Source organism: Lissotriton helveticus, chromosome 9 (assembly GCF_964261635.1).
Source record: "Lissotriton helveticus chromosome 9, aLisHel1.1, whole genome shotgun sequence".
In the NCBI taxonomy this organism is placed as follows: domain Eukaryota; kingdom Metazoa; phylum Chordata; class Amphibia; order Caudata; family Salamandridae; genus Lissotriton; species Lissotriton helveticus.
In genome coordinates this window covers 80469127-80491323 of record NC_136070.1, presented here as the reverse complement: position 1 = coordinate 80491323, position 22197 = coordinate 80469127, and positions in this window count along the sequence as shown.

Below are 22197 nucleotides of genomic sequence, written 5' to 3'. Positions count from 1 at the left end.
TAACCCAGGCTAAGTCAGCTTTTTTTAGATCCAACTGGGAGGAGAAAATCTCCGGGCGTCCAAGTTCTGTTGAGCACTTTTTGATATATGACAGCCAGTCAATATCTTTGTGTTTGTCAAGTTTTAAACAATCCATCAGAATTTTGTGGTTAAGACCTAGGTTGTTATTAATCCAGACCCTAATCCACAAAAGAATGGGTGCCATGGAAAGGATATCAGTAATGTACCTTACTCCAAGCTCCTGATGGACAGAAAAAGTGGCTGTTGACAGAGGAAGTCCTAACACAGAACAAAGAAACTTATTAACCTCTGTTTGAATGGTATCAGTTTTTACATAGCCCCAAACACCTGCTCCGTACCTAGCTATTGCCAATGATTTCGCCCTGTACAAAGCTAATAATGCACCACTTGGCTTCCCTCCAAGTCTCCTTGAGAAGCTCAAGATGGCATTAACAGAGCTCCTCACTGCTTTAGTTTTTGATGTTATCTGAGGAGACCAACAACCCTTATTGTCGAAAATTATGCTGAGGTAGGTGAAAACTTTAACATTAGTGATCACTTCCTCCTTACAATAAAAAGGTTTAGTATTATTTTTAGCAGCCCCAAAAACCATGACATGGGATTTAGAATTATTGACCACAAGTTCAAGAGAAGACATGAAGTCACTAAATGCATCTAAGAGTCTCTGGAGGCCGAGATGTGTTCTGGCTATTAAGGCGGCATCATCTGCGTACAGGAGCACTGGGATGTTAATGTCTCCTGCACGTGGTGTATCCACACAAGCAGCCAAAAGATTCTTTTCCAGAGAATTTATATACAAGGTGAACAGCATAGGGGCGAGGATGCAGCCTTGCCGCACACCCCTTCCTGATTTAAACCAAGCTGTACGATGTCCCTCTTGGTCCATTCTAATGGAGGCCTTTAAGTCCTTGTGCAATTCAGCTAAAAAATAGACCAGAGGGGGATCCAAACCCATTTTTAATAACATGGCCCACAGCTTCGCTCTGTTTACTAAGTCAAAAGCTGTGGATAAATCCATGTAAGCAACAAAGATTGTCCCCTTTTTTGCCTTTGTATATTTGGAAATTAACATGTGCAAATTTAGGCATTGGTCCTCTGTCCCTCTTCCTTTCCGGAAACCATACTGGGCGTTGGACAAAATGTCATTTTCTAATGTCCATTTATCAATTTTAGCCAACAATACTTTACCCAGGATTTTCATAGAAGAATCCAACAAGGAAATAGGGCGGTAACATTTGGGGTCACTTCTTGAACCTTTTTTGAAAATTGGGACAATGATTGAGCATGTCCAGTTATTAGGGAAACCCCCTACAAGTACATGATTAAACACATTCCTCAATATCGTGGCCCACATATCCGGGTTTGATTTATAAAAATCTAGAGGAACACCATCGGGTCCCGGGGCTTTACTCTTGGCAGAGCTAATTATCGCAGTCTTGACTTCAGTATCATTAAAATCTAGATTTAGTTGCATGTCAGAATAACAGGGTATATGGAATGTTTCATAAGCTTGGTTACTCCCATAAATGGCTGAGAAATGTTTAAGCCACTCTAATTCTGGTATATTTACCTCAAGATCTAAATTGCATGATTGAGCAAATAAGGGATTATTTATTATAGACCAGAATTTAGAGCTATTTTTAAGGGTAGTTGAGTCCATCTCCAGGAAAGAGAAAGATTGTAATAATACTGCCCAGCTCAAATGCTCTGGACGGGTAGGTCTGACCCAAAGAAAAGGAGCTTCAGGGGATAATTCTATTAAAAAGCAAAGAAAATGAAAGTAATTAGCAAGGATTTGACACAGGAGAGAGCTGATGATGGAATCAGTGCTTCTGGCACTGTAGATGGGCAAGGAAAAGGCCTAATTGTCCTTACATGCATTGATAGCGATGAGGCTTTTGAACCTGAGATTGATCAGTCTTATTCCTCTGGATTTGACTCCGATCACAAGGACATCGAGGTCAGGAGGAAACATCCAAGGCTTCAGAATCACAGATGGGCATTGTTGATCCTTTGGAGGAGGATTTGTTCAATCCCCTTCTAATCAAACACCCCATGTCCCCATAGTGGGCACCTTCACAGCATGTCATGGAGTACATTGCGTTATGGTTGAGAAGTGAGATCCCTAAAGATGTAAGATCTCAACTCAAATTTGAGTGCCCACGCCCCTGCCTCCTTGATAAAGTCACAATGACCCCAGAATTGGACCCCAAGATGGTAGCATTTACTAACAAAGGGGGCAAGGACTCAAGGAAATGGCTTGACAGGGTCTTAAAGTCCTGCCAAGATCGCCTACTAGATGTCATTGGTCCTTCGACCAAGATACTCGAAATGACAAAGGTCGCCTACCTCAGTAAAACTCTAGTCAATCAAGAGTTGTGCCACTGGGCCCAAAGAGCTGTCTGCCTCCGGAGGAATGCTAACTCAGCCACCTCCAACGGAGGAGAAAGAGCATCCTCCTCATAAATGATCCCAAGGTGATCAAATTGGCAAGCAAAGAATGGAGCCCATCCCCTCAGAGGCATCACTTCAGAGATGACTATATTAAGGACATGGGCAAGTATGCAGGGGTTTTCCGCTCCATACAAAAATCTCAGAAATAGGGTATTTTGGGACAAGGTTTTGGAAGGGCTGGGAGAACGAGGGGTTGGTAGTTTTGTGGAAGTCAGGCTTCATCCAGCCCCTTCATGAAGGGCAACAGATTCGGCCAGTCGCACTTTGGGTCCCACCAAGCCTTCTATTCCCAGAGGCAAAGGTTCTGCAGTAGAGCCTCAAAAGGAGATCGTAGGCAAAGAGGATGTTCCTAAGGGATGAGTTTTGAGAGACCCTTCAGATACCCCTATAAGGTAGGGAGGCAGGTTGGCCCAATTTTGTGGGAATTGCAGAATGGTGACGCAGGTTCATAGGTCCTTGACGCTGTCAGAGGATACAAGCTGGAGTTTATAGACACTCCGGTTCAGGTGAAAACTCCCAGGGAACTAAGAATCTCGCAAGAAGACTCAAACTTGGTTGTGTAAGAGTTAGAGGACTTGCTGGCAAAAGGAATTATCCGGGAGGCGTTAGGCTCTGGGGTATGTTTTGTCAGCAATATTTTCCTAGTTGGAAAGAAAGACAAAGGTATAAGACCACTTGTTCGAAATGGGGGTCTCTAGTTGGCAGTGGCATGCTCCCTGTCCAAGTACAGAACCCCATTTCTAACATTGGTGGTCAGCAGTGAGGATTTGTACTTGTATTTGTACTTGACATACAGTGATCAGTGTGCACTAGTACTGAGTGCAGACCATTAAACGACCGCATACTGTTTTTGGCTTTTTTATCTCCTATTTTTGTGATAACCCTTGAAGTATCCACGCACCATGCTTCTGAGAGGTAAACCGGCAAGTGAGGTTGCAGGATGTGGTTTGAGATTGAAATGTTGCACTCTCATAAAGCAGATCAGCTCAAACTATTTTGCAAAGAGTTTGGATGTCCCATGAGAAGGTCGGCCAAGAAGGAGGAGGTGCAGAATGCTTAGAGTGCCTGGTGGGCAGCCAGATAAGCTGGGGAGGCTAAACACGGGAATTTGGATCTTGAAATGCAGAACCAGCAAAGGGGGTTGTGGAGCACAGAATCTGCCTGTGGGGGGAGTGCCCGTCGGCGCCAGTGCTCCGGATCCCATCAGAAAGGCACTCGACCTGCAACGCGAGTGACTTCAAGGGCCCCATCGCCCTGCATCTCTGAAAGGTACTGTTTGCGGGTCTTCCCAACACTGTAGTTGGCCTGCGACCCCGCGGTCAGCCAGAACTGTTTATGGATTTGTGTGCTCACCGCGCCATGGAAGCCCAGACGGAGCTATCCACACAAGGAACTCTTTTTAATCAACATATTTTTGAACTGTGAACTTTTAAGTATAGTAATGTGGATTTTCATTGTTTTTGGTCTTGTTTTAATTATATAAAATATTGGACATTTTTCTAAACTGGTGGGGTGTCCTTTTGTGGTGCGTATACTGTCTCACTGGCCATGGAGGAGAAGAGAAAGGTATTGGAACATGAAGTTAGGATCAAGGAGCTGGATCGAGAGAAAAGAACCAGCTCAGATGGTGGCAGCAACTCATCATGACAGACAGACCGAATCCTACACATCCCGAAGAACGTGGGCCAGGAGTTCAAGAAGGGGGATGACATACAGAGGGGGTTTCAGGGTTACGAGGCAGCGATACAGATGAATGGGGTCCCTGAGGAGAATTGGGGAGCAGGATTGTGGTCTCTGTTTCCAGAGGCAGCCAGGGATACTTTGACAGCTTTGGGCAAGGGGCCTAACCTCACCTATGGTGTTTTGAAGGAAGCCCTTCTCACTAGGTATGGTCTCACCACTGAAAAGTACAGGGATCCGTTTAGGTCCTGGAAGAAATCTGATGCCAAAACATGGCTGGAATGTGTGGATGGGTTTTGTCGTTTGTTGGAAGGCTGGGTGGAGGGCAGCAATGTGACAGATTTTAAGGGGCTTTACAATTTGATTGCGTGGGAGCACCTGTCGAGTCTATGTTTTGCAGATCTGCACCAGCACCTAGTAGATAGTAAGCTGACTGACCCCAGGAAGCTTGCTATGGAGGCAGACCACTGGGTGAATACCAGGGTCCACAAGAAAGCGTTTGGGGAGACTCAGCCTGAGGTGAACAGGGTCCCCAGCCGAAAAGTGGGCGGGAACAAGGGTAAAACACAGGAGTTCTCGAAACGGCCCCAAAATAACACCCAGGGTAAAGATTCCTATCCCCCGGAGATAAGAAACAAGGGGTCTTGACAGGAAAGCTTGCTGAGACCGGCCTCTTCATGAGACCAGGTGGGGCACATGAAGGGAGACACCAGGTGCCCAAAAGGGGACACAGTCACCCACCGGTGGAAAGTCCAAAATGTGGGCCAGCATAGCGCATGGGGAGGAGGAGGAGGAGTTTCAACAGGAGGGTGGGGACCCCGCAGAAAGGACCCTCATCTCACTAGGGGACAGTGAGATGGTCCCTGGAGCCCAGGTGCCCCAACACAAAGAAATACAGCACCTGGCTGACCATCAACGGGAAAAGGGTAGAGGCTCTCAGGGATACTGGAGCCAGTGTGACCTCAGTTTGGTATCACCTGGTTCCTGAGACGCAGGTGGTCCCCGGGGCATTCCACCAGATGATTAGAGTCGACAATTCAGAGCGCCAGTGTCTAGTAGCGCAGATTCCATTCGAGAGGGGGGGGGGGTCTCAGGTCCATTGAGGGTAGTTGTGAGCCCTTCCATGCCTGTCGATTGTCTGCTCGGTAACGACCTGGAGCAGTCCTTATGGAAGGATGTTGAGCTCAGGTCCCACTTGGAGATGTTGGGGTTGCCGGAGTGGGCATGTGTCTCCACTCAGTCAATGGCGGCCCGAGAGGGTGATCAGAGGGACCCAGAGCCTGAGACAGTGGCCCAGGTCCCTGCCAAGAGAAAGTGCAAGGGGCACGGGAAACCGCCCCCTGATGTTCCCACGGCCCGGGAGGAGGCGGACCTTGAGGGAGATGCCCGATGCCAGGGGCGCAGGTAGGCAAACTGGGGGACTTCTCTGAGCTGACCCATTGGCAGCAAGAAGGGGGCCCCACCAGGGAGGAGTTCTGCCGGGAGCAGAAAGAATGCCCTTCTCTGGAGGGTCTGCGGCGGCATGCCGCAGCCCAGGCAACTGGTGATCAGTTCGGATCACATTGGATCTATTAGGAGAATGATCTCCTGTACAGCAAGCCTAAGGTCACGGACCCTGGATCAGCCCGTGTGCTGGTGGTACCCCAGCGCTTCCGGACCTTCCTATTGGGTCTGGTTCACAATGTGCCTTTGGCAGGACATTTGGGGCAGGACAAGTCCTTTGACCAGCTTCTCACCCAATTTTACTGGCCACAAATGCGAAGGCAGTCGGATGTGCATTGTTGGTATTGCCAAACTTGCCAGGCAAGTGGCAAGAGAGGAAGGAAAGTGAAAGCACCTCTCCAACCATTCCCCTTGGTGGGGACACCCTTTCAAAGGGTAGGGATGGACATTGTGGGGCCACTGGATCCCAAGACAGCCATGGGCAACAGGCACATCCTGGTCTTGGTGGACCATGGTCCCGGTACCCAGAGGTAAACCCTCTCAGGACAACGACGGCGCCAGTGGTGGGCCGGGCGTTAATGGGGATCTTTTCCCTCGTGGGGTTCCCCAGAGAGGTGTTTTCCGACAGGGGCACCAATTTCATATCAAAGTATATTACATCCCTGTGGAAGGAGTGTGGTGTTACGTACAAGTTCACCACTCCTTCCCACCCCCAAGGTAATGGTCTGGTGGAAAGTTTAAACCAGACCTTGAAGGGCATGATCAAGGGTCTCACTAAACCCATGAGTCATAAGTAGGACATCCTCTTACCATGCCTGCTCTTTGCATACAGGGAGGTACCCCAGAAGTCTCTCGAGTTCAGCCCCTTCGAGCTTTTTTATGGTCACCCCGTGCGAGGACCTCTCAGCTTGGTGAAGGAGGGCTGGGAGTCCGCTCCCAAGAAGACACCCCAGGATGTGTTCAGCTACATGCTGGTCTTCCGCTACCAAACAGCCCGCTTCAGGAAACTCGCTCAGGCGAACCTCGAGGCCAGTCAGGAAGAAATGAGGAAGTGGTATCACCAGAATGCCACTCTGATAGAGTTTCAACCTGGACAGAAAGTGTGCGTTTTGGCCCCTGTGGAACCTTGTGCCTTGCAAGACAAGTGGACGGGCCCTTTGAGGTGGTGGAGCGCAAAAGTAAGGTCACTTACCTGGTGGATTTGCAGGCTCCTTGGAACCCGTTGTGGGTCCTCCACGTGACCGCCTCAAACCCCACTTTGAGAGGTCCGAAGTGAGTATGCTCATGGCGACAGACGACGGGGAGGAAGCGGAGCCTCTCGCGGACCTCCTGTCCGCCCAAGAGGGGGGTGGATCAGTGGATGGTGTGACCCTATCCCCGGCCCTGACCGCGGAGCAACAGAGCGAGTGTCGCCAGTTGTTGGAACAGTTTGCCCCACTGTTCTCCTTGACCCCAGGTGTTACTCACTGGTGTACCTACGACGTGGATACCGGTAGCAGATCCCCGGTGAAACATAAGATTTACCCGTTGGCTGACAGGGTCAAGGCCAGCATCAAAGAGGAGGTCTCGAAGATGCTGGTGTTAGGGGTGGTTGAGCCGTCCAGTAGCCCCTGGGCAATCCGCGTGGTCTTGGTCCCGAAGGCAACGGCGCCCAGTGCCACCCCGGAACTGTGGTTCTGCGTGGACTATCGGGGGCTCAATGCCGTCACGCGGACTGACACACACCCCACCCCTGAGCCGATGAGCTCATCGACCGGTTGGGAGCGGCCAGATTCCTGAGTACGTTCGGTTTAACGGGTACTGGCAGATCGACCTAACCGAAGGGGCAAAAGAAAGATCCACATTCTCAACCCCGGACGGGCATAACCAGTTCTGTGTGATGCCCTTGGGCTAGAAGAATGCCCCTGACACAATTCAGAGGTTGATCAACCAGGTGTTGGCCGGGCTGGAGGAATTTGGCATCGCGGTGTTCAGTTCCAGTTGAGACAAACATCTGCAACACCTCAGGGAAGTGTTGAGGGCGCTGTAGACGGCAGGACTCACGATTAAGGCCAGTAAGTGCCAGATACAGCAGGGGTCAGTGGTGTACTTGGGACACCAGGAAGGGAGCGGCCAGGTGGTGCCCCTACAGCCCAAGATTGACACCATTCTGGCTTGGGAGCCCCCAAGACCAAGACCGAGGTGAGGGCCTTCTTAGGACTCACCGGATACTACCGGAGGTTTGTTAAGGGATATGGCACCCTTAACCGAGCTGAATTCCAAGAAGCAGCCAAAAAAGGTGACCTGGACAGAGTCCTGCCAGAAGGCGTTTGATACCCTGAAGGACGCCATGTGCACGGCCCCCTTGATCAAATCCCCCGACTTGTCCAAAGAATTTGTCGTGCAGACTGACGCGTCAGAGCATGGAGTGGGAGCGGTGCTCTCACAACTGAACAAAGAGGACCTAGACCAGCCGGTAGTCTTCCTGGAGACTACTCCCCAGGGAGCAAAGATGGAGTGCCATAGAAAGGGAAGCTTTCGCTGTGGTCTGGGCACTGAAGAAGCTGAGGCCCTACTTGTTTGGGACTCACTTCCGGGTTCAGACAGACCACAGGCCCCTCAGGTGGTTAATGCAGATGAGGGGGAGAATCCAAAACTGCTGAGGTGGTCCACCTCCCTACAGCGAATGGACTTCACGGTGGGACAGAACACGCCAACTCAAATGGCCTGTCCCGGTTCTTCCGCCTTAGTGAGGAGAACTCCCAGGAGTGTGGGTAGTTCCCCCTACTTTCAGCTGGAGGGGACGTGTGTTAGACTTGGCATCTTATGGTGTGTTTCTCCCGAGTTTTTGCTTTCTGCCCTCCCGCTTTTGGCTCTGTTTTTGCTGGTATATCATTTATGCGCTCTTTTCGCACTGCTGATCAGTGGTAAAGCGCTGGTGCTCCTATGGTACAGTGTGTTATGATTGGATGTGTGACTTACTTGTCAGTCCCCAGTAAAGGACACTGCGGGTGCCGAGGCTTGTGAGTCACCCGCTACTCGTGGGCCTGCAGCACGGATTGTGCCACCCACTTGCGTAGCCCGAAAAAGGTATAAGTGAATGAAGTTTGGTATGGCTGAACTCAGCATCTAAAGACACAGCATTTAGCGAGGGTACCCTTTTCAGTCTTAGTTCATTGTGGCCACTGTTAGAAAGTGAGTATTATTTTGCTCGGTCATCCCGTGGGCCTCTGCTGGAATGTGGATTGCCTGTCTGGTTTTTGGACAACAGATGGCTAGGAAGCAGGGTGGCTCCCGATAGTCTAGGTAGGTCAGGAAAGGGCTAAACAGACCTGGGTTACGAGGGGGGAAGTGGGAGGAGATTTCCTTGCACCTCAAAGGGCCTGGTCTGCCTCAGACAAAGCCGTCTCCAACTCCTGCCAGGAATTCAGGCCAGAGAAGGCCCAACTGGTTCTGGCCGAACACCCACACCATCTGCCTGGAAGATAAAAGGATTTTTTTGTACAAATACTGGGTCCTAGACCCCTGAACTTTAGAACTCATCTGGATCACGAAGACTGCACAGAAGAAGAGCGGAGAAACTGCTAAAAGGAAAGACCGCTTTGCTGCGTGCTTTGCTAGGCTGACCTGCATTGGCTGCTTCTGTTTTGGGCAGTGAAAGGCCTGGACTGGACTTTCTGCAACCGAATTGGTGAGACACTCCAAGGGCTTGAGGTAGAGCTTGCCCCCTGTTCATGAAGTCTCAGGAAAAGCAAAGACTTCAGGTTCTTCGACCCGCAGCACTGGGGACTGTGTGTTTTGTGCTGTAACCCGAAGAATGTCACTCGATGACGTATACGACGACCCTGCCGAACTTGTGTCCCGAAGGCACCACAGAGGGCACCGCCGCAATGCCGCACCGCGACCCTGGTCTCACTGACCACGCCTGCTGACGCCATGACCGAGCCGCTGCTCGCACCATGACCTGTGGGCACCGCACTCCGCACCACCTCGCTTCACGATGATGCCGTGGCCTTCCTGACGCCGCCACTTCCCGCCGAAATCGACGCCGCTGCTTGCACCGTGGTTCAGGGGCACCGCCCGTAAGTTACACAACGCACCGCCCTCATCCCACACCGCAGCACTTGGCCGACCTAAGAAAGAAGCTCGACCTGCAACGCGAGTGACTTAAAGGGCCCCATCGCCCTGCATCTCTGAAAGGTACTGTTTGCGGGTCTTCCCGACACCGTAGTTGGCCTGCGACCCCCACGGTAAGCCAGAACTGTTTTTTGGATTTGTGTGCTCACGACGCAGTGGAAGCCCGGATGGAGCTATCCACACAAGGAACTCTTTTTAATCAACGTATTTTTGAACTGTGAACTTTTAATTATAGTATTGTGGATTTTTATCATTTTTGGTCTTGTTTTAATTATATAAAAATATTGGATATTTTTCTAAACTGGTGAGGTGTCCTTTTGTGGTGCGTACACTGTCTCACTGTTGGTTATGTGCAAATGCTTTACACACTGCCTCTAAGATAAGCCTGGCTGCTCGTGCCAAGCTACCAAGGGGGTTAGCAGGGGTTATTTTAGACGTATAACTCCCTTATCCCGACTAGAGTGGTGGTTTTTGCCTGGCTTTGGCCCGCGCCCTAGCCTACCAAAAATCCCATTTCTAACACTATCTTTGTGTATTGCTTTGTGTACACATGTAGAATAATTATGTTGATTACAAAAAAATCATCTTTGGTCTACTTGTACATATCCAATGCACTACCCTATTTCTCAACCTGTACCTCTATCAATATCTTTAATCTACATATACTTACCTCATTTATGCATCTATATACTTTCAATGTACTTATGGAGCTATATATTTATCACTTTCTTCTAATTTGGCATTTCCAATGCACTACCCTATCTCTCAGCCTAATACTTTTCTCAATATATCTTCGAGCCCAACTTTCTGACTCATCTCAAACTACTTTCTACTACTCTTTCCAATGCACTACCCTGCGCTCTACAAATAAACAAATAAATATCTCTCACCCTATACATCTATCAATATATCTTCTACATCCACTCTCATTTATCCCAAATCCCATACCACTACTATGATCCCCAAAATAACCTTTTCAAGACTCTCTCATACTCTACCCCACCTCGCATGATCTGACACCTTTTTTACTATACCGATCCCCCAAAACAAACCTCTATCAACTCTTACCTCTGACTTTTCCCCTCCAAAACCCCTGTATACTCATCCAAAAGCTTCCTCCTACTGCTATGACATAAAAAAACAAATCCTTCACTCTTCTATCCTGCCACCTACCCTTCTCTATCAAAATAACTGAATAACATATCGACCACTCAAATTACTTCATATTTCACTACACTAATTTTAAACACTAATCCTTTATGGGTTCCGCAGTATTACGCTACTCAACAGAAAAGCGTTTCAACGCCCGTCAAGGGTAACAGGTGCTAAGTGAATGCAAACCTTTCTTCCCCTTCTATGCCTCCGCTATCCTTCTCACTCCAAATAACTGACTAATATCCACCACTCAAATTACTTTCATATTTCACCATACTAATTCACCACTAATCCTTTATGGGTTTCCAGAGTAGCGTGCTTCAACACCCCACCAGGGGCAACAAACGCTATATAAATACAAACCTTTTTTCCTCTTCTATCCTTCTAACTGGTTAACCTATGCACCACTTAAAATGTACTTGCATGTTCCATATCTTGTGGGATTACGCTGGGAATCGGGCGAATTGGTCCAGACTGGCGAGCATAATGTCGGAAGTGGTTGGCTCTGAGGTCCCACTGGAGGCCCGATGGCACATCCTAGATGTTACTTCTGATATCACATGGCCTAAATGGGAGAAGATCTGGCTGGCGTTAGCGAGCATGGTGGCCAAAAGGAATATAGCAAGGCTCTGGGCTAGTAATGTGGTACCAACAGTGGAAGACTGGGCAAAGGACCTAGATTGGTGCCAGAGGGCTGAGAAAGTGATTTATAAAAGTAGAGGGTGTCCCAAGAAGTGGGAGAAAATATGGGCAGCATGGAGAATGTATAGGGGGGAGTTAATGGACACCCAGTCTGTCTCCGAAACTTGCGAATATTGTGTCTGTATCTTTGTATTGCTAAGCAGATCGAAACGTTCAAATACTGTATTATGTCTGACCTTGCCTTCTGTACGTCCACGGACTATCTGATGCTTTACAGTATGCCACTGTTTTTGGAGCCTGTTCTTTTAATAAAAAGATATTTTTTTTTAATGTACTTGCATGTTTCACTATACTAATTCAACCCTAATACTCTATGGGTCCGGGAGTAGCGTGCTACTCGACGAAAAAAGCGCTTTGGCGTCTCGTCTGGGGTAGTAAGCGCTATACAAATGCAAATACAATACATACTGGAGATGTAAGGTCTGCCTGAGTAGGCATGTGTGACCACTCGGTCAATGGCAGCCAGTCGGGGTGATCAAGAGGACCTGGAACCTGAAAGAGTGGCCCAGGAGCCTGCCAGGAGGAGGAAGGGCAGGGGGCACAGGAAATCTGCACTGGAAGTTTCCATGGTCCAGGCAGAGGCAGACCTTGAGGGCGATGCCCTGAAACCTACAGGTGAGCAAATGGCCGAATTGGGAGACCTGCCTGAGTTGACCCATTGATAGCATGTGGAGGGGGGGATTCCCACCAGGGAGGAATTCTGCAAGGAGCAGATGGAGTGCCCTACTCTTGCTGGTTTGCGGCAGTTGGCTGCAAACCAGGCAGCTGGCGATCAGTCTGAATCACATTGGATCTACTGGGAGAACGGCCTCCTGTACAGCGAGCCTAAGGTTGCTTAGCCAGTGTCAGCCCATGTGCTGGTGGTACTCCCGCGCTTTAGAGCCTTCCTACAGGTCTGGCTCATGATGTGCCTTTGCAGGACATTTGGGGAAGGAAAATAACTTTGACAGGCTTGTCACCCACTTCTATTGACCCAAAATGTGAAGGCACTCTGATGCACTTTGTAGGTCTTGCCAAACATGCCAGGCAAGTGGTTAGAGTGGGAGGAAAGCTAAGGCTCCTCTCCAGCCTTTTCCTGTGGGGAGCACCCCTTTTGAGTGGGTGGGAATTGATAGTGTGGGGCACTTGTACCCCAAAACAGCATTAGGCAACAGGTACATCCTGGTCTTGGTGGACCATGCCACCAGGTACCTGGAGGCTATCCCTCACAGGAACACGACGGCCTCTGTGGTGAGCTGGGCATTGATGGGGATCTTTTCCTGTGTGAGTTTTCCCCTGAGAGGTGGTATCTGACCAGGGTACCAACTTTATATTCAAGTATATTACATCTCTGTGGGAGGAGCATGGTGTAACCTATATGTTCACCACTCCTTACCACCCCCAATGTAATAGTTTGGTTGGGAGATTCAACCGAACCTTGACAGGCATGATTAAGGGTCTTGAAGAACCCAGGAGGTGTAAGTGGGACGTTCTCTTGCCATGCCTTCTCTTTGCTTACAGGAAGGTACCATAGAAGCACTTAGGGTCCAGCGTCTTTGAATTGCTGTATGGTCATCCTATAAGAGGACCTCTTAGTCTAGTGAAAGAAGGCTGGGAGAATGTTCAAAGTAAACCTCCTCAGGATGTAGTTAGCTACATGCTGGCCTTCAGAAACCAGACTGCTTAGTTCAGGAAGCTTGCTCACAAGAACCTGGAAGCAAGCCAGGAAGAGATGAGACGATGGTAAGATCAGAATGAAAATCTGGTTGAGTGTAAGCCTGTCCTGAAAGTGTGGGTCATGGCCCCAGTGGAGCCTTTCACTCTCCAGGATAAGTGGACTAGGCCTTTTGAGATGGCTGAGCCCAAGAGTAATGTCACCTATCTGGTGAACTTGCAGACTCCAAGGAACACTTTGAGGGTTCTGCATGTGAACCACATTAAACCTCACTTTGAGAGGTCTGAAGTGAACCTGCTCTTGGCTACAGATGATGGGGTGGAAGAGGAGAGTGAACCTTTTCCTGACCGCTTGTCTGCCCTGCACCTATCCCTAAACAGCAGAGTGACTTCTGCCGAGACAGTTTCCTACTCTGTGTTCCCTGACCCCAGGTGTCACCCACTAGTGTACCCATGACACTGAGGCCAGCCCTCCTGTAAAACACAAAATGTACAGATTGACTGTCAGGGTCAAGGCCAGCATCAAAGACAACGTTTTCAAAGATGTTGGTGTTGGAGGTGAATGAGCCCTCCAACAATCCTTGGGCCAGCTCAGTAGTCTTCCCGCCAAGGGCTGCAGCACCCGGTGCCACATTGAACTTCAGTTCTGCGTGGACTACTGTGGGTTCAGTTCCGTCACCAGGTTGGACGCACACTCCACCCCCGGGGCTGATGAGGTTGGGAGCTGCTAAATCCCTCAGCACATTCAATTTATCTTCTGGGTACTGGCAGATTGCTTTGACTGATGGGGCCAAGGAGAGGTCTGCATTCTCAACACCAGAGGGGCACTACCAGTTCAAAGTTATGCCTTTTGGGTTGAAGAATGCCCCTGCCACCTTTCAGAGTTTGGTCAACCAGGTGTTGGCTGGGCTGGAGGATTTCAGTGTCGGTCACCTGGATGACATTGCACTGTTCAGTTCTAGTTGGGAAGATCACTTGCACCATCTCTGGGAAGTGTTGAAGTCTCTGCTGAAGGCAGGCCTCACTATCCAGGCCAGTAAGTGCCAAATAGGGCAGGGGTCTGTGGTGTACTTAGGACACCCGGTAGGAAGTGGCCAGGTGGGACCCCTACAACCTAAGATTGACACCATTCTTGCTGGGGAGCCCCCTAAGACCCAGACGTATGTGAGAGCTTTTCAGGTCTCACTGGCTATTACAGAAGTTTTGTCAAGGGATATGGCACCTTTGTTTTCCCCTTGACTGTGCTTGATAATATTAATGGGGTGTCCCAGTAACATGCAGAACCTGGGGAATATCAATAATATGCGAACAGCAGTTCTGCCATGAGAAAAGGAATTTCTTTAAGGAAATAACTTCATCCTCTCAAAAGTAGGAATCATCAATGATACTAAATGCACTCTGTCCCAAAAGTCAGGGCTAACTGGGGCCTTCCAACTGGCCCTCTGGCTGCCATGGCAGAGAAAACACTGCGCAATGCACTGGGGGACTCACATGCCCCCATCGTTGCAGCTGCCCGTGCTCTCGCGGTGCAGCCGGGGAAAATGAGAACTGGCACCACTGTGCCTTGAGAGCCCCACACCGGGACACTTACAACCAAATTGCCCCCCACACTGCAGCTGCACGCACCCCTGCCTTGCAGCTGTGGGAATTGGACAGTGGCGCCGCAGGGCCACTCAAACCCCTGTCACCCGGATTCCTTTCACAGGGACCCAGCACACCTGTTCCTCTGCAAGCCCCACCCACCGGGGCTTCTTGTTGCAGCGCTGCACGTCCAGCCATGGAGGGAAAGGCCCAAATCTGGATCACGGGAGCATGCGAGGCTCTGGACTTCTCAATGCCGGCACAGGGAACCAGAAATCATCCAACTGGTCTCCATGTGTGGATCCTCGACCATGCCCACCACCAGGCAACCGATGCCTGACTTCCGGTCCCAGGCACAGCTTCCTTTCTGGAGGGCGCGATATCCCGACCTCACCGATTAGGTCTCCACTCCACTCCTCTCCACTCGCGCTGACTCGGCTTCCTGTTGCCCCAGCAACTGGCTGAGTCCTGCTGAGAGCCTAGGCGGCAGCTCCCTGCACCTAGACAAAACTGAAATGCTTTACCACACACTCTACAGAGATAGTGCCACTTTGCACGCACCTCCTTGAGCCAGCGCTGGGACTGGCAGACAGCGCCCTGTTCAGCACTCCTCATGCTCTTCCTCAATTCACAGGGGCACAATGCTCTCCACACCCCGCTCCACAACACCCAGGGCAAATAGGACAAATGTGAAGCGCCCCGCCTGTCTCCCCCTTGAACACCGCGCAGAGAGCAGGCAGCGCTAGTAGCTTTTTCACTCGCCGAAAAGCGCTGCTTTTGTGCTGAGCTTCCTCCAGGCCAGATACACTTGGAAGGCACCAGCTGGTAGGCCAGCGCAAGGGGTCCTTCTGGCCAGGGCTGCAGTCCTATCTCCGAAGGCCCAAAGGGGCAGCAGGTCCTCAGTCCAGAGAGAATGAGTTTGGGCAAAGCTGGGCCCAGGCAGGCCAGCTCCCAGGGCCCTTCAGCAGAGGAGCAGTCCCTCGTGGCGGTTCCTCCTGGGGCCCAGCAGGTACAACCAAGCACCGCAAACAGCACCACTTTCGTGGGGTCACAGCCCCAATATTTAAACAGCATTTCTCTTTGTCTGCCCTGGCACGGGGCTTGGGGGAACCAGTCTCAGCTGGTTCTGGGGGGTGTTGAAGCACTCTGTTAACCAGGCTTCCACCCTCCTTTATTAGATTGGGCTCTGTCATCAGACACACCACAGGGGGGCGGAGCCAGCATTCACCCAGGCAGGCACAGACCTATTCAGTGTCAGGGACTACTCCTCCCACTACTCCAAATGCAGATCTGCTCATTCAGCCTAGCGCTGACTCACCCTGCCCTCCCTGGAGCCACACACCTCACCAGCCCCTGTCACTCCCGAGCCAGACATGCAATACACATCAGGTAGGCAGACACATAGCACACAGAAATGCCAACTTCTAAAAGTGGCATTTCTAAAATAGTGATAATAAATCTGCGCACACCATTACGCAGCATTTATTATCACTTTTCCGAACATACGAAACTTGACCACACTGCTCCTCTCATATCAGGAATTACCACTGAAACACTTATCAGGGAATCCCCAATGCATTCCTATGAGAGGGCAGCCTCATAATGTGAGAAACCAAAATGGCGGTTTGTCACTACCAGGACATGTCACACACTTAAGGTACATGTCCTACATTCTACCTACAATGCACCCAGCCCATAGGGCAAGCTAGGGCCTACCTTAGGGGTGACTGACATGAAGTAAAAGGGGGGGTCACAGTCGTGACACACACTTTAGGTGTCACGTCACAGCAGCAGTAACACTGCACATACAGGCCATGCAATGGCAGAGACCTGAGGCAGGTTTGAAAGACTACTTTGGTGGGTGGCGCAATCAGCGCTGCAAGCCCACCAGTAGCATTTAGTTTACTGTCCCTGGGTATCTGAGATACCACTTTACAAGGGACTGACAGGTAAATCAATTACGCCAAATAGGAGTAGACCAATCTTATCATGTTTACCACAGAGAGCACACGCACTTTACACTGGACAGCAGTGCTAAAGTGCCCAAAGTCCTAAAACCACCATAACCAGGTCAGAAAAAAAGGGTAGGGGGACGGTAAAAAGTTCAGGGATGACCGTGCAAAAAGGGCCAAGTCCAACACCCAGTCATTTACAAATAAGTCTTGACCCTATGCATCATGGGAACAGTCCAGCCCTAACTGTCAAGCCAGGTCCTCCCTGGACAGAAAACGAGCATCCTGGGACCAGTTTCCGGCATCACCCCTCATCAGCCAGGCTAGCTTGAATCCAGTGGCACATTGAACCAGGGACCCACGACTGGGCATACTCTGCGCTGTTAGGGCAAGCAAACCGATGATGGACGAAGGGCATTTTCTTGTTTAACCATCCTGTGCATCTCTGCCTGCTTGTGGATTCACCATCTGGTTTTAGACTGACAGGGGCTGTTTGTGCAATTACCCGAGACACTCACACAAAGGGAGTTGAGGTATGCCCTGCATATGCTGATGGGCCATCCTGGGCTAGAGGTGTGGGAGGAGTAGTCATTGAAACCTGCATAGTCTGTGGCTGCTCTGAACAATGCTGTCTCAACTTCCTGTAGAACAACTGGACCCGGGAAGACAGATCTGATTTTACTGAGCAAGAGAGACTTTCTGAAAAAAACTTCAGTGGGAAAAAGGAGTATAAGTATTAGACCTAAAACCCCAGAACTTTAGATTACTTCTGGAATCAAGAGGAACCTCTAACAAGAAGAGCCGAAGAGCTGTGAAGAGGAGACTGTCACTTTGAAGTGTGTTGTTTTCCTGGGTTGGCTTGCAGTTGCTGCTTCTGCCAAGAAGAGGACAAAGACAATGACTTTGCTGTGAAACTTGCTTGAGAAGAATTTCCAAGGGCTTGTCCGTGCTTGCCTCCCGTTCTGAAGTTTCAGGGGCACAAAGACTTCACCTACAGCCTTCTTGAACTCCACTGCTGAGAGTTCTGGCCTGCCTGGAAGTGCCTATTCCAGTCCTGGGCCTCTGGAGGTTGTTCCTGCTACAGAAAGCTGTGAAGAACTGAAGGAATCTACAAAATTGACGATTTGCTCTTCTTGCGACTGAATTTTCTGATGCTGCACCGCCACGCGGGTGAAATTTCTGACGCACAGCCCTGTGCGTCCCAAAAAATCGATAAAGCACCTGCCCGCGTTCCGAGAAACCGCAGTACACGGATTCCAACGCAGGCTCTGCTGTGCTTTTAAAAGAATTCATGCATCACTGGTCAGTGTCTATGGAAATCCATGTAGTGCCCGTAGCACATGAATTTTTCCTGAATTGCACCTGTGTGGCAAGTTTTTCTGACGCAACACCCCAGACCAGATATTGCCTGGGAAATTGACGCACACTTCTCCCTAGAGTCCGGATTCGACGCACCACTTCTCATGTGTGCAACAAAACTGTTGCATCGCCTCCCCAAGGGCTCAGTAACTGACGCATTGCTGTGTTTTTCAACGCATTCCTCCTCTACAGCTGTTTTGCATTGTGGATTTTGACGTATCTGAGGTACTTTGTGTAAAAAGCATGCATCCATAGATTCCTCTAGACAGAATTACTTGAAACTTTTTTAAAAGTCACATTTTGAGTTGAATATGTTGGATATGTGTTGGCTTGGTATTGTTTGATTTATGTAAAGATACGTTATTTTTCTAAACTGGTGTGGTGTCCATTTATAGCGCTTTCACTGTATTACTGTGTGTGTTTTGTGCAAACACTTTAGACATTGCCTCTGAGACAAGCCTGTCTGCTTGTGCCAAGCTACCAAGTGTGTAATCCCCTTATCCTGACTAGAATGAAGGGACCCTACTTGGACAGGGTGCATACCACTGCCAACTAGAGACCCCCATGATAAATTTAAAGGAGATAAAAGAATGGGTGGTCTATCACCACTTAAAAATGATTTACTTGCTAAGGGATGTCCTTCAGAAAGGGGAACTGGCTAACAAGACTGGATCTCAAGGATAGGTATTTGGCTAGCCCATTTGGCCTCCCCATCAGAGGTACATCAAGTTTACCTTGACGGGCATGCTTTGGGAATTTTGTAGTCTTCTCTTTGGCCTCTCCTCAGCGCCTGGTAGCAGCTTGGCTATCGGCAAGGAGAGTAGGGCTCATAAATTACCAGGGAGCTAGTGTTGAAAGACACCAAAATGACAATTCAGTTACTAGAGAAGCTAGGCTTTATAATAAACCAGAAGAAGTCTTGCTTAGTACCAGGCTAAGACACACTGTTTTCTAGACTGTTATGTAGACACAGTTCAGGCAGAACAGTGGCTACCAAAGGAAAAGTTTAAATGACGAAAGTGTTAAAGAAAGAGGATATTTCGCTGAGGGTCTGAGCAAGGATTTTGGTCCCATTATCTTCTACGATTCAGGCGATATTCCCAAGCCCCCTGTACTGCTATGCTCTCAAAAGACTCAAAACAATGTTCTTACAAACTAATCGGTCATACTCAGAAATGTCCCTAGATCAAGTTTCAAGGAAGTAGCTGTTGTGGTGGCTCAGGAACGCAGAAGCATGGAACGGGAGGGCCATTTTCCGGGAGGAACCCAAACTAGTGATAGAATCAGATGCAAGTTTAGAAGAGTGGGCAGCGAGATGTGGGAACTCTTCCACCGGGGGTCGCTGGACAGTTCAAGAGAGGAAGTTACTCATCAACCGCTTAGAATTGTTAGCAGGTTAATTTGCGGTTGCTGCTTTACCCAGGGAATGATGAGATGCTGTGTAATGCTCCGTATGGATAATGTGTCAGTAGGAAAGTATGTCAGTAAGATGGATGGACCTCATCCCAAGGGTCTTGCAGATTTAGCATGGGACTTTTGGGGCTACTGTTTGAGCAAAAGAAATTATGTTGTGGTAGACCATATTCCTGGATTCAGCAATTGTCTGGTGGACTGATTTTCTCAGAATTTCAGGGACTCCAGCAACTGAAGATTGAACAGGAAGGTGTTCCTCTGTATTCAGGAGAGATGGGGTTCATTCGGAGTGGACCTCTCTCTGGACCGGTTGAATACGCAGTTGACAAGATTCTACAGCTGGAGGGCAGACCCACAGGCTTGGGGAATAGATGCTTTTATGCAGGATTAGAGGGGTTTAGAACCCTATGCTGCCCTCCATTTGCTATGCTTTCATGTTAGAAATGGCAATAGACTATCCTATCCTGGTGCCGACTTTCAAGGATGCAATCCTAGGACCAGGAGGAAAATTTCACACTATGATTGGAACAAGGTCTACTCGCTCTGATACCTTTGAGGATCCCAGGAGATAATGGGAAATTCCAGGGCTTTCGGCAGATGCTTTTGGGCTCATATCAGAGTTGTGTTAATCAGGAACAAGGAAATATCAACTGGCTTGGAACAAATGGGTTTGTTGTGTGTTTGACGGGATTACAATCCTGTTTAAACATATTTAGTGCATGTGATTAACTATCTAACAGAGTTGTTTGGTTCAGGTTGGTCCTACACGCCAATAAATGTCTATAGGTCAGTTGGACACTATTTGGTAGATGGGAGTATCTGTTGGTCAGAATTTACTTCGAAAATCTTGCATAGCATGCGAGTTCTGAATCCACCTACAGCAAAGTACACCTTAAGGAGGTAGAGATGTTTTATAGATGTTAGCGAATTGGGATGAGAACTGTACTTTGTCGTTAAAACATATTTCTTACAAACTGACGGTTTTACTCTGTTTTGTGTCATTTAGGCAGATGTAAGAGCTCTAGATGTTACTGCCAGCAAGGCCGATCAGCCAGAAGGAGTGCATTTTTATTTTCAGAGGAGAACCAAGACGTTGTTTACCACCATTTTCTACCTTTACTTTCAGTTGAACAAGACAGTTTTGCATGGTTAAGTGTCTGAAAGAGTAAGAGAAGAGAACAGAAGGTTTGAGGAATGGTGTTGTGCAATTATTGATTTCACACAGACGGCCTCATAAGGCTGTGTCTCCTCCCACTATGGCAAGATGGGTGAAAGGTAATGAGAGAGGGTGGTGTAGATGTCACTAGATTTGGGGCAAATTCCATTAGGGGGCGTCCGCTTCAAAAGCTTTTGTCCTGGGGGTGGCTTGCAAGACATCCTAACAACTGCAGATTGGTCCAACGAAACAATGTTTAACATTTGCTATTTTAGTTCTCTTGCAAATGCAACTGATAATGTTTTAACAGCACTTTAAACTTGCATAAAGTTAGCCTCCGTGTCCTGACATAAAATGTAGATTTTTCACAGTCTGGTGGGCAGAAAGTCTGGATTTTATTAATAACACGAAGGCTAAGATGATCCCACCACATACGTACCCACCTTGATGGAGTAAATGCATGTTACATTTATTTTCTTTCAGATTAAGGAAAGTTTGGATGATATTTTGTGGAATAACCTTTGAAGAGCATTCGGCTTTGGAGTTTAGTTCTGTCTTTGGATTTTATCTTTTTCACAGCACTGGAAGAAGGAAGTTGGATGCATGTTGCTGGACTATATATTTTACTGGATTGCTTTAAAGTTCTAAAATCTTTCCATTCTTGCTGTGGTGAGCGGGCAGTAAAAAGAAGATTTGAATAATCTTTTCCTCCATGTCTTTAATAAAATTCACATTTTCTGCATACCAGGCTGTGAAAAATCTACATTGTCTCGGGGGCAGAGCAAGTAATGCCTGAGGTCACTGACTCTTACGCTGCCTGAGGAGAATGCACAAAATGCTAGAGATAACTTGTGCATATATTGCCTATAAATTTAATCCACAGTGATACATGTATCATATATTTTGGGAGTTAATTATTGTTAGTGCTCCCCAAAGGGACCATTTATGCCTCACAGGTTGCAAATTCAGGGACCATCTCACTAGGGGACAGTGAGATGGTCCCTGGAGCCCAGGTGCCCCAACACAAAGAAATACAGCACCTGGCTGACCATCAACGGGAAAAGGGTAGAGGCTCTCAGGGATACTGGAGCCAGTGTGACCTCAGTTTGGTATCACCTGGTTCCTGAGACGCAGGTGGTCCCCGGGGCATTCCACCAGATGATTAGAGTCGACAATTCAGAGCGCCAGTGTCTAGTAGCGCAGATTCCATTCGAGAGGGGGGGGGGGGTCTCAGGTCCATTGAGGGTAGTTGTGAGCCCTTCCATGCCTGTCGATTGTCTGCTCGGTAACGACCTGGAGCAGTCCTTATGGAAGGATGTTGAGCTCAGGTCCCACTTGGAGATGTTGGGGTTGCCGGAGTGGGCATGTGTCTCCACTCAGTCAATGGCGGCCCGAGAGGGTGATCAGAGGGACCCAGAGCCTGAGACAGTGGCCCAGGTCCCTGCCAAGAGAAAGTGCAAGGGGCACGGGAAACCGCCCCCTGATGTTCCCACGGCCCGGGAGGAGGCGGAC